This window comes from Chiloscyllium plagiosum, unplaced genomic scaffold, assembly GCF_037043375.1.
Source record: "Chiloscyllium plagiosum isolate Xiang-an unplaced genomic scaffold, Cpla_swu_hap1 HiC_scaffold_40, whole genome shotgun sequence".
Lineage (NCBI taxonomy): Eukaryota > Metazoa > Chordata > Chondrichthyes > Orectolobiformes > Hemiscylliidae > Chiloscyllium > Chiloscyllium plagiosum.
The window spans coordinates 48,567,095-48,578,550 of NW_028270178.1; the positions used below are offsets into that span (position 1 = coordinate 48,567,095).

The 11,456-nt window shown below is 42.3% G+C and overlaps 1 non-coding gene across 1 annotated transcript; it reads left to right on the top strand.

The window, feature by feature from the left end:
* The first annotated feature begins 10,118 nt into the window (after positions 1 to 10,118).
* On the top strand, positions 10,119 to 10,192 carry trnat-cgu (transfer RNA threonine (anticodon CGU)). The gene has a single exon. It is a non-coding gene; the product is annotated as a tRNA-Thr (tRNA).
* Positions 10,193 to 11,456: the final 1,264 nt, after the last annotated feature.

Sequence of the window (11,456 nt, forward strand, 5' to 3'; positions counted from 1 at the left end):
TTCACATGGTATGGGCCACCCAGGAATATTCAATCAAACTAAGGCCAAATTTTACTACTCGGCTAACTGATGAAGTGGTGGATGGCTAAGGAATACAGCACTTTAAAACAAGTGCGTTCCATCCTGAATCCCATGGAGCTTTACAAAGGAGGCATGAGATGCTGAATACCGTGTTAAGAGAGTACTGCCAGGGCTACCCGAATGGTTGAGATAAAAGTATCCTATTTGCATTGTTTGCCAATGGGCATACCCCAAAACAAATCTCCTAGGTTTATGCCCTTGGACGTAATATTCGGACATGGAGTGAGAGGCCCTTTGAAAATAATTACGGAGAAATTCATAGGGCCAAAGTAGGAGATCGCGCACTTGGATTATGTGTCGGAGGTGATGCAGGGATAAAATCGGGTAGGTGAGTTAGTTAAACAGTACCTGAAGTGGCACAGTGTAGAAAGGTACGGGGGCAGATAAAATCTCTGAAATTCGGACGTTTTTCCGTGGAGGCGACGTATAACCAGTTGTAACACTCACTCAATAGCCAGCTTTAGTGATTCCTATAAAATTAAGAAGAAAAGTTGAGTCAGGAAAAACTGTCACATAAAGATGCTGGATTCAGTGTTGGGGTCCCAGCTTCACTTTATATATAAATGATCTGGATTAAAAGGCTGGTGGCACACTGGCGAAGTTCGTCGAAGATACAAAGTTAGGTGAACAGGCAGGTAGTTCTGAGGTGTTGGGGAGGCTACAGAAAGGCTTGGACAATTTAGGAGTATGGTACAAGATATAGCTGATGGAATTTAATATGAGAGAACGCGAGGTCTTGCACTTTGGAAAAAAAGAACAGAGGCAAGGACTACTTTATGAACGTTGAGAAAATTCATAAAGCCAAGGCACAATGGGATCTGGGAGTGCTAGTACACTGCGGAGTGATTTGCAGGTTGAGTACGTGGTTAAGAAAACAAATGCATTCTTGTCATTTCTCTCGAGAGAGAGTTGAAATGTAAAAGCAGTGAGTTGCTACGAAGACGTTATAAAGCTTTGGTTAAGCCCCATTTAGAATACTGAGTCCTGTTCTGGACCAAACCTTAGGAAGGACATACTGGCACGAGAGCTTCTCCAGCGGAGATTCACACAGATGATCGCTGGAATGGTATGTCTAACAAACGATGAATCGTTGAGGATCCTAGGATTGTATTCGTTCGAGTTCAGAAGGCTGAGGGGAGATCTAATAGTAACATACAAGATGGCTTGGAAAAGGTGGACGCTCGGAAATTGTTTCTGTCTCGTGAGGATACTACGACTCGTGGGCCCAGCGTTAGACTGAGAGGGGGTCAACTTAAAAAGGAAATGAGGAGACATTTCATCAGCCAGAGAATGGCGGACCTGTGGAATTCACTAACTTGGAGCACAGTGGAGGCGGAGGCATTAAATGTCTTCAGTGAAGAGATTGATAAATGCTCAATCTCACAAGAAATTAAGGGATACGAGTAGGTGGCGTTGAAATGCCCATCAGCCATAACTGAATGGTGGAGAGGACTCGATTGTCCAAATGGCCTTACTTCCACTCTAGTTTCTTATGGTCTAATGGTCTTATGCGGATAGAAGAAAACTGTGACGGGCATGTAATATGAACACGTTTAAACCTTGTTACAGCAGAGAGAGGGCACTGAAAAAAAACAGAGTTAATTACTGCCCAACAGAAGAGAAAACAAATTCAGATGATGGGGCTTTTGATGGACCGCGAATTAAACAATGAGGAAGTCCCTGAATACTGTGATGCGTCAGTGAGCTAACTGCCGCAGGAAAAAAAAAACGCAGTTGAAAGATAGCAGCAGTGTGACATTTGCAAGAATAACATGGGGAGGACTAATGCCATTGTGCATGGGCTAGAAGTAGGGAATGCTGTTCTGATAAAATAACACCCCTATAGGATTAATCCTTTCAAAGCCATGCAAGTGTGGAAGGAACTGGATGGGAGCTCAACGAAAATATCACCGAACCGACTCAGACTGTACCGAGAAATTTGGATAAGCTAGTAACATTAGGTAGTGGGAACTACTGCGTAGTGATGGGCAGATACTTTTATCAGAGAAATACAAAGAGGTTTGAGTGTTCCTGACTTCAAATAGGTTACATCAATTCGAAGTGATGCACATTGGAATGAAAAATGCACCAGCCACATTCCAAAGGCTCATGACCTTATGGCTTATGGCTGCGTTAGGAAACCGTGCAGTCCATCCAGATGATGTGGTGATCGTTAGTGAGTCATGGGGAGATCACATGCTGCAATTGGCAGAGCTCTTTGAACGATTAAGAGAAGCAAAACTAGTAATAAACTGAAAGAAATCAACATTCACGAAAGCAGAGGAGAGGTTCTTGTTACATAACATCGGTCATGCAATTTCGACACCAACAACATACGCGTTGGAGCTGTACAGCTGATCGAAGATGATGATGGAATTGAATGCCAGTTGTTTACTGCACACTAAACTCCACACCCCACCAGACAAAATACTCCACCATCGAAAGAAAGAATTATTGAGTTTCGTGCTGGCCTTCCAACAGTTTAATGTTTATGTGACAGATTGAAATCCTTTTACATTCTTGGAACGAATAAAAGACAAGAATGTGAGTTTTATGCGTTGGAGCCTTTTGTTGCAGACTCTTAATTTAGACATTGCACATGTTATGGCTCATAATAATTTGGTTATAGGTGCGTTATTGCTGATTTAACAGAAAAAAACTATAGATAAGGTTGAACGGATAAGTGTGTGTGTGTGTGCGTGTGTGTGTGTGCGCGCGCGCAGGAATTAATATGAAGTAACATTAAGTCCCAACGCATTTCCTTGTAATGGTGGATAAAACCTGAAAAAAAAATGTTTTTCACTGTAATGGTTCATATCGTTTTCGTAAGTGGGGAGATGTTATAAATTTGCGGGTGTCAAATGTACATTAAAAAGAGAGGGAAGGCTGTTTAGCAATGAGAGCTTGCAGGTACCAATCATGTGACTGACTAGCAGTATCAGAGTGTACTGGAAATTTGAAAATAGACCATATTTCATTGTGAAACAAATACCCGAATATCGGTTCTTGTTTTTACAATGATTCAAATTAATAAAAATACATCAGCTTAAATTAGGCCCAGCAAATTAAAAACTGATTATTTTGAATTTATTGTTTTGCAAATATCATACCACTGGTATAATCCAATGCTTGGGCAGTAAAGAATCAGACATCTTGACAGTTAGACAGACTGAGACTTAATGTCATCGATAGAGTAAACTGTCCACAAATTATTCCCGATCGAAGTTCCTTTTTCATACGAAATATCCTTGAACGAAAATATCGAAGATGACCCAGGGAAACCTATAGCCAGAGGGAGATGGAAACTGTCACTGAAAGCCGTTGTGTGGTTTTGAAATTAAGTTGATGTAATTTTAATACATGGTTATTGGAAAAGTATGTTGCTGTACAGTTGAAGGCCAATAACAATTAGTTAAGAGAAACTGGTTTTAGAGTTGTAAATGGTTTTGCTAAATGTTCACTTTTAGAGTTAAGGAACACATTGAGTTTTTAAAATGTACTGGAATTTGGGAGTTCTTTGTCACTCATACTGCGAAAAAATTCTGAGGTGAAGCCAGTTTCCTGGGTGTTTGGTTTGTTCAGCAGGAGGGTTTTCCACCATGTCGAAGCAGTGTCAAGCAAAACAAAGCTGACACAACCAATTACCGCAGAGTATCCTGAAAAGTTAACAGAATAATCTCAGTGATTCCTATGGGCAGGGACTACTGAACTGCCTTCCCATGCTTCATGTGCAACAACGACACCATGTTTTTTTTTTCTCTATGACTGCCTTTGGAAGTTTGTGGTGGAAGTTGTACGAGAGGATTAAGGTTGTCAGCATTCCAGTGATATGGTATCGTTAGTCATTGTTTATCTGCAGTTGATATACTATCTATTGATAAATGTACATTCTTGTTTAATATAGAAATGAAATCCCTGCATTCTGTACGTGTTTCTGTGTTTGACAACACACACACACACATATATATATATATATATATATATATATACTGAGGCTAATTGGATTTGTTTTAGCCATGTGATTTGGAAAATATGTCAGCTCGGGAACAGGCAAGTGCAATTTGCTGACGACATTAAACAATTACTATCTGAAAGTTCAGAATATTTGACGACGAGCAGAAGTGCATTGGCATAGTCGGGTCTGGGCACAACATAGAGTAATAGGGTCATAGAGATGTACAGCATGGAAACAGACCCTTCGGTCCAACCTGTCCATGGCGACCAGATATCCCAACCCAATATAGTATTACCTGCCAGCACCCGGCCCATATCCCTCCAAATTCGTCCTATTCATATACCCATCCAAATGACTCGTAAATGTTGCAATTGTACCAGCATCTACCACATCCTCTGGCAGATCATTCCATAGACGTACCACCCTCTGCGTGAAAACGTTGCCCGTTAGGTCGCTTTTATATCTTTCCCCTCTCACTCTATAACTATGCACTCTAGTTCTGGACTCCACGACTTCAGGGAAAAGACTTTGTCTATTTATCCTACCCATGCCACTCATAATTTTGTAAACCTCTATGAGATCACCCCTCAGCGTCCGATGCTCCAGGGAAAACAGCCCAAGCCTGTTAAGCCTTTCCCTGTAGCTCAAATCCTCCAACCCTGGCAACATCCCTGTAAATATTTTTAGAACCTTTTCAAGTTTCACAACATCTTTCGGATAGGAAGGAGACCAGAATTGCACGCATTATTCCAACAGTGGCCTAACCAATGTCTTTGCACAGCCGCAACATAACCTCCCGAATCCTGTACTCAATGCTCTGACCAATAAAGGAAAACATACCAAATGCCTTCTTAACTATCTTATCTACCTGCGACACGACTTTAAAGGAGCTATGAAGCGGCACTCCAAGGTCTCCTGGATCAGCAACACCCCCTAAGACCTTACCAAAAAGTGCATAAGTCTGCAAAGATTTGCATTCCCAAAATAAAGGATCACGCATTTATCTGAATTGAACTCCATCTGCCACTTCTCAGCCCATTGGTACATCTGGTCAGATCCTGCTATAATCTGAGATAACCCTCTTCGGTGTCCACTGCACCTCCAATGTTGGTGTCACCTGCAAACGTACTAACTGTATTCTTATGTTCGCATCCAAATCATTTATATCAATGACAAAAGGTTGAGGACCCAGCACTGATCCTTGTGGCACTCCACTGGTCACAGGCCTCCAGTCTGAAAAGCAACCCTCCACCACCACCCTCTGTCTTCTACCTTCGAGCCGGTTGTGAATCCAAATGGTTGGATCACCTCACTTTGCTCACCAGTCTCCCATGTGGAATATTGTCGACCTCCCTTACAGAAATCCACAGAGATCCCGTAAACGAGTCTGCCCTCATCAATCCTCTTTGTTAATTCTTCAAAAAAGAACTCATTCAATTTAAGGAGACATAATTTCCCACACATCACGCCATTGCTGACCATCCATAATCAGTCTTGCATTTCCAAATACATTAAATCCTGTCTCTCAGGATTCCCTCCGCAATTTACCCACCGCCGACGTCAGACTCACAGGTCTGTCGTTGCCTGGCTTTTCCTTACCTCCTTTCTTAATTAGCGGTGTCATGTTAGTCAGCCTAGTCTTATGGCACCTCACCTGTGATGATCGATGACACAATTTTCAGCAAGTGATCCATAAATCACTTGTCTCACTTTTCACAGAGTTCTGTGGTGTGACCTGATCACGTCACAGCGATTTATTAACTTTTAACCGGTCCAATACATCCGGCGCTTCCTCTTCTGTAACAGTTCTTTTCCTGCAGTTAACAACATCCATTTCCCTACAGACTACATCTTTCATGCCACAGGTGAAACGTTATCGATGGGGCATGGGCAATTATAATGCGATTAGGCAAACTTAAGATGCATAGAATAGGGTAGAAAAATGCGAGGGATGCAGACAATGGAAATGTGGAGCTGATTTAAGGAACAGATATTGCGTTTCCTTGATAGGCATATCTCGGTCAGGCAGGGAAGAATTGAAAAGGTAAGGGAACCATGGAATACTACAGAAATTGCACCTCTTGTTAATAAGAAGATTGAGGCTCATGTGATGAGAGACAAGGTGGTTCAGATGATGCGATGGAGTGTTACCGATTAGCTAGGAAGGATTTAAAGAGATTTTACAGAAGACGAGCAGTCTTCAGCAAATAGAATAAAGGAGAAACCTAAAGCCTTCTGTAGGTATGTGAGGATTAAAATGATGACTTGGGTAGGAATAGGGCCAGTCAAAGACAGAAGTGGGATGTTGATTGGGGACCCTGTGGAGTTGGGAGAAGTACTAAACTAACATTTCCTATCGGTTTCCACTCAGGTAAAGGAGAATAATGTCGGGAAGAAGAATGAAATAAGCGATATTAGAATAGAAAGAATCGATGTTAGTTATGAAGAGGTGTGATCAATTCCAGAAGGAGTGAAAGTAGACTAGTCCCCTGTGCTGGTTGTGCTTTGTCCGAGGATTCTCTGGGAACCTAGGGAGGAGATAGCAGAGCATTTGGCTTTTATATTTGAGTCGTCATTGTCTACAGGTTTAGTATTAGAGGACTAGAGGATCGCAAACGTTGTGCCCTTGTTCCAGAAGGACAGCAGAGATGGCCAAGGTAATTATGTATCAGTGACCCATATTTCTGATGTAGGAAAGGTTTTGGAAAGGATTATTAAAGGTAAGATGTATAATCATCTGGAAAGCAATAATTTGATTTCAGATAGTCAACATGGTTTCGCCAAGAGTAGGCAATGTCTCACAAACCTCATTGAGTTTTTTTTTTTGATAATGTGACCAAGCATGGAGATGAGGTTCGAGCAGTTGACGTGGTATACATGGATTTCAGACAATCCTCTGTTCAGGTTCCATGTGATAGGCTGTTTGAGAAAATGCAGAGGCATGGGATTGAGGGTGATTTAGCCATTTGGATTAGAAACTGGCTTCCTGAAAGAAGGCAGCGAGTGGTAATTGATGGAAAATATACAACCTGGAGTCCAGTTACTGGTGCTGTGTCACAAGGATCTGTTCTCGTGCCACTGCTGTTTGTTATTTCTATACATAACTTAGGCGCATCATAGGTGTATGTATGAGTCAATTTGCAGATGACACTGAAGTCGGTGGAGTAGTGGACAGTTTGGAAATATGTTACAGGTTGCAGGGCGACTTGGATGGGCTGCAGAATTGGGTTGAGAGGTGGCCAATGGCGTTCGATGCAGCTAAATGTGAGGTGATGCACTTTGGGAAGAATAAGAGGAAGGCAGAGTATTGGGTCAATGGAAAGATTGTTGGTAGTGTGGATGTGAAGAGGGATATTGCAGTCCATGTGCATAGATCCTTGAAAGTTGCCACCCAGGTTGAGAGTGCTGTTAAGAAGGCATGCAGTGTATTAGGTTTCATTTGTAGAGGGAGTGAGTTCCGGAGCCGCAATATCATGCTGCAAATACACAATACGCTAGTGCGGATGTATGTCGGGAAGAATGTGAAAGCATTGGAAAAAAGTGCAGAAGAGATTTAGATTAGATTCCCTACAGTGTGGAAATAGACCCTTAGGTCCAACAAGTCCACATCGACCCTCCCAACATAAACCCACCCAGACCCATTCTCCGATATTTACCCCAGCTAATGCACCTGGCAATACGGGCAATTGAGCATTGCGAATTCACCTGAATTGCATATTTTGCGACTGTGGGAGGAAACCGGAGCAAACCCACGCAGACACAGGGAGAATATGCAAACTCCACACGGACAGTTGCCCGAGTCTGGAATTGTAACCGGGTCCCTGGCACTATGAGGCATCAGTGCTAACCAGTGAGCCAGCATGATGCCTGGTCTGGAGGGAAGGCCTAATGTGTAAAGGCTGAGAAACTTGGGTCTGTTCTCATCGGAAAGAAAAAGGCTCAGAGGGGATTTGATAGAGACATACAAGATGATCAGAGAATTAGATAAGTAGACATGAAAGTCATTTTCCTAGGATGATGACGTCAGTTTGTATGAAGGTATATAAATACAAATTGAGATGTGATAGATTTGAGACAGATGTCAGAGGCAGGTTCTTTACTGAGACAGTGGTAAGGGCGCGGGATCACCTGCCTGTCAGTGCAGTTAACTCAGCCACATTAGAGAGATCGAAACAATCCTTGGAGAAGCACATGGGTGATGATAGTTTTTTGTAAGGGGATGAGCTGAGAATAGTTCAAAGGTCGGTGCAACATTTATATCGGGGGGATACAAGATTACCAAGGTGAAGAACCAGCAAAGATAATTAGCGTCACTGCTTTAATTCAATACGTCACACTTTGTGAAGCAGTGCCTTTCACTGGCAACTTGAACACATTCGTCTTCACGTGCCTCCTTCAGTGTTGCCTGCATGTCTGCTGGACGTTTCCATTGCTGTATTCACAGTCACTACGCAATTACATGATCCACTCCAGTGAAATGTACTTTCATAATCTGAGTCATGGCCTCTTCCTTTCAAGACCTTAAACAAGTTCGGCGAGAAAACTCTGGTCATTTCTAGCCCGGGATCTGGAATCAGACAAGTATCACGACACCTTTATTGGTGCTGCCAGCTCACCGGATACCAGCGCATCAAAATAAGGCCCTGTGACCACCAGCCTGTTCTGTGCCTTCCTGCAGGACATCTGCTGAACAGCATCATATTATCACAGCTCCTCTTTCTTCATATTGAAATCCAGTGCGATAATATGAACTTTTACGAAACTTTTAGTGAGCAACTTTGCAGCTGAAGTTTGTTATGGAGTCAACGACAGACACAAGAGTGTCTACAAGTCAGGTTTTAATTTTACAGTCATCATCACAGGAGGTCCCTGTTTCGGAGTCCGAGTTTGCATCGCACATACCTGGATATAATTCCCACTCAGGTAATGAAGATTTATTTCTCTTTTTGTAAATTATTAGAATGAAAACAAATCTTGCTTGCATACAGAGCACACACCCAGATCCTGCCAGAATCGGTCAGTAATTGCTTCTATCCGTATTTTACGACAAAGGCAGCAGATACACGGGAGACGACCACCGTAAATGCCCCTTCAATCATATCATCTTTCCGAGTTGGATGTATCTCGCTGATCCTTCAGTGTCGCTGAGTGTAAATCCTGGAAATACCCCACGAGCTGCATGTCTGTGCTGAGGCGTTGAAAGCTTCAGGAAAGTAATTCATCCCCTCCATCACTGTGGTAATTCTGGATATGCAGTGAATCCTTTCCCATTGAGTGACGACTATACTCCAGGAATCCGTTTCGAAAATTTAAAGGTTCCTATCAGACATCTGCAATCGTTTGAAATAAGTTGAGACGTGGACGAAGACAGTGAAATAAAGAGATAGACAATGATGCCTGGGAGACATAAGGCAGGAAGTCAGCGCGGAACTGATGGTGCAAAACTCAATGTCGGTGCCATTGGGTCAGCTTTTACTGCCCAATGCTTATACTTACTTACACATTACAGCTAGTCAATTCACCGCAATGACCTTGTTCCTCTTGATGTGATGTCCCCTCTGTGTGTATTAACGTGGTTCATGGGCCCCGATAGAATGAGCACATCCTCTTTCTCCTGTCACTTTAACCAGGTGAAAATACCAGTTTTAAATGAATGCAAGAAGAGATTATGCTTTTCTGTGCCTTTGCAGTGGATAATTTTCAGCTATAAACTGTTTGTATTTGAAAATTCGAGGATTGAATACAATTCTCTGTGAGCAACATTGATCCGAAAACACATGTCCAAGGACTGTGAGGAAGTGGTTAAGCAACTCCACATATGGATGAATGAGGGTGCCGCTGCTGTGGCGCCGTGGTTTAGTTGGTTAAAGCGCTTGGCTAGTAAACAAGAGATCATCCGTTCAATTCCCAGTGGTGCCTACTTGTCGCGTTCAAACTTGGCCTTGGTGTTTCAAGTCTTTGTGAAAATAACTGAGTGTCTTTTTGGACTTTCACCCTGTTATGATTTGGTGATCCAGGTTAAGTTCCAACAATGAATGCCATTTTAAAACAAAATATGGATGGGTGAGGGGGTTGCTGCTGTGGCGCCGTGGCTTAGTTTGTTAAAGCGCTTGTCTCGTAAACAAGAAATCCTGGGTTCAACTCCCAGCGGTGCCTACTTGTTGCGTTCATACTTGGGCTTGGTGTTTCAAGTCTTCACAAAAATAACTGAGCACGTTTGTGGACTTTCACCCAGTTATGATTTGGTGATCCGGGTTAAGTTCCAACAGTGAATGCCATTTTTTTTAATATTCCGAACTATTACTTATGTCTGTGGTTTCTTTCCATTATTCCACAAGCACTTCTACTTCTCCTCCTCTTTTATTCCCCCTCCTTCATTCCCAGTCAGGTCGGAATAACGAGATGAGGCAGGAGACGCTGCAGATTTGCCGGAGAATTTTGTGGGAATGGCAGAGATACCAACAACTGATCACTCTCATTCTCTGATGCCACCGTTCATACATTTAAACCAACAATATATACATCAATGTGCTTCTTCATTTGTAGTGTAATTGCATTTTTTTCTTGTGGATTAGGTATTCTATTTTGAATTCGAAACAGTCATAATTGTTTGAGGAAGAAGTGTCGCCTTGCCTGGTTTGAAGTGACAGACACATTAACCGGAGAATGTGAGCCCAGTTCAACGCACTCCATTCAGTGGGCAAAAAGCCTCTCAGCAGCTGCACACTCAAATTGTCTCGAAATGTCAGACTTTTCACAGAGCCGAAATAGGTGAAGAACTGTATGGACAGGCAGAGTGTCGGAGAATGTGTAACAGGAAGAGGGTGAGGTGGATGCACAGAGACAAAGAGAGACATATGGAGACACATGCTGAGTTAGACACTGAAATTACCAATTCTCTATTCGACATTGCTGCAAACTGAGAGAAAGGAAACGAAAGAAGGCAATCATTTAAGCACAGCCTTTCACCAACTGTGAGCAACGGAAACAGCATTACAGTCAATAAAGTCCTTCTGAATTTGTAAAGGTGACGGTTGTCTGTCATTGAGATATTTTGATAAAAATCCTGATTCAAAAGATAAGACTGATAATTTTCCCAGCGTTATTATATAGAAATGTATAAGTAACGTGTTTCTGTCGATCTGAAACTTTAACTCAGTTTCTCTCCACAGATGCTGAGGGGTCTGCTGAGTTTCTCCAACAATTCATATTTTTGGTTCAGATTTACATTATCAAAGTAAAATGAAAATCAACATTCTGTTGTTCGCTTCATTTTTAAAACCCATCAGAAAATATAAGTGGTTACACTCGCAGACACAAATATACACTACAACCACTGTGCACATGCAAACCCACTTTCAAATTTAGGCCGTGGCAGACCCAAGACCGAACGTCCCCGTATTGTATTCGAGACTAAACA